The following is a 2,413-nucleotide window of genomic DNA, read 5'->3' as shown; positions in this document are numbered from 1 at the left end:
ATAGGCATCCAGGAAGGAAAAGAGAGAAGAAAGGCAGAAAGCTTATTTGAGGAAATAATGTTGAAAAATCCCCAAATCTGCAGAAGCAAATGGACATCTAGATTAAATAAGCTGAACAGATTCTAACTAGAATGATTCAAAGGTGTCTGTACTGAGGTACGTTACAATCAAGTTGTCAAAAGTGAAAAACAAAGGTCTAATTTTAAAGGTAGCAAGAAAGGGGATTTGCCAAGTACAGGTAACCCCCCATAAGACTATCAGATTTCTCAAAAGAAACCTTGCTGGTTTTTTTCTTCAGAAGGGACAGAAATGATATGTTGAAAACTCCGAAGATAAAAGCTGCCAACTAAGAATATTATATCCACTAAAATTGTTCTTCAAAAATGGAGAAATAAAGCCTTTCCCAGATACACAAAAGTAGATGGAATTCATTATCATTAGACCTGCCTTATAAAAAGTGCTAAGGAAAGTCCTCAAGTTGAAATGAAAGGATACTAGGCAGCAACACAAAAATATGAAAGTACAAATTTTGCTGATAAAGATACATATGTAGAAAAATACAGAGTACTGTAATGCTATACTGATGACACATAAGTTATATAATGCATTTTTGAGACACATTTCGCTTAATACATCCTGTAAGAAGTGTTCTTCAAGAATTATGTATGAGCATTAGGGGGAATGGCCATGTTTTCAGTCACGTGCTTATATGTAACTCTTGAAGAACACTTCTTACAAGATATATCTAAGCTGCTATTTGAAAACAAATTAAGATACATGAAGCACAGTGTTATTGCATTACATTAAATACAAGGTATGGAATTTGAAATTCTAAAGTATAAAAATAACTATAACTCTAAAAATATGTGAATAAATACAAAATTTAAAAAATGAAATTTGTGATATCATTAACACAAAATCGGTGATAAGGGAGTTAGAAGTAAAAGAGTAGAGTTTTTGTATGTGAATCAAATTATCAGCTAAAAATGGATGATTATAAGATGCTTTATGTAAGCTCCATGATAATGCAAGAAAAGTTACTGTAAAAGATGTACAAAAGAAAATGAGAAAGAATTCAAAGCATGTCACTGCAAAATATCACCAAATACTAAAAGAAAAGAATTGCATAGGAAAAAAAGAAAAGCAAATCTACGGGACAGAAAGACAATTAATAAAATGGCAAGAGTAAGTCCTCCTTTTCTGTAACTATTTTAAATATAAACAGATTAAACTCTCCAATCAAAAGACATGGAGTGGTTAAATGGATTTAAAAAAAAGAGAGAGAGAGATCTAACTATATGTTGTCTAGAAGACACTCACTTTGGATTTAAGGAGACACATAGGCTGAAAGTGAAGGGATGGAAAACATATTCCAAGCTAACAATCACCAAATGAGAGTAAGGATTGCCATATTTGTAACAAACAAGCAAAAAAAAGTAAGTCAGAAACTATTGCAAGAAACAAAGAAAAATATTATGTGATGATAAATGGGCCAAGTCGACAGGAAAATATAACAGCAATAAATAAATATGCACCCAACACCAGAGCACCCAAAATATGAAGCAGTCGTTGCCAGACCTACAGGCAGAGATAGAAAGCAACATAAGAAAGATTTTAATACTCCATTTTCAGTAACAGATAGAACACCAGAGAGATCAAGAAGGAAATGAAGGACTTGAAAAACACTAGAGATTAAATGAGTCTGACAGATATATACAAAATGTTCCACCTAACAGCAGAAGAATATACATTTTTCTCAAGTACACATGGATATTCTCCAGGGTAGATCACATATTCAGTAACAAAACAAATCTTGACAAATTAAAGAAGATGAAATTCATACTAAGTATCTTTCTGATGATACATGAATGAAACCAGAAATCGATAGCTAGAGGAAAAACAGAAGACATACACATGTTTGGAATTTAGATAATACATCCATGAACAACAAATGGATGAAATAAAAAAATCTAAAAGGAAATTAAAAAAAATATTTTGAGATAAATGAAAATGAAAACATAACATATCAAAACTTATGGGATGTGGCAAAAATAGTACTAAGAGAAAAGCATATAGGAGAAAATGCCTCTTCAGCAAGACGAAAGATTTCAAATAAACTAAATTTATATGGCAAGAAACTTGAAAAAGATCAATAATCTAAGCCCAGAGTTAGCAGAACAGAAGATACAATAAAGATCATAATGGAAATAAATGAAATGAAGAATAGAAAAACAATTGAAGGGGCGCCTGAGTGGCTCAGTGTGTTAAAGCCTCTGCCTTCAGCTCAGGTCATGATCCCAGAGTCCTGGGATCGAGTCCCACAAGGGCTCTCTGCTCAGCGGGGAGCCTGCTTCCTCCCCTCTCTCTCTCTGCCTGCCTCTCTGCCTACTTGTGATCTCTGTCTGTCAAATAA

Source organism: Meles meles, chromosome 5 (assembly GCF_922984935.1).
Source record: "Meles meles chromosome 5, mMelMel3.1 paternal haplotype, whole genome shotgun sequence".
Classification (NCBI taxonomy): Eukaryota; Metazoa; Chordata; class Mammalia; order Carnivora; family Mustelidae; genus Meles; species Meles meles.
Note: the sequence above shows the minus strand (reverse complement) of the source record.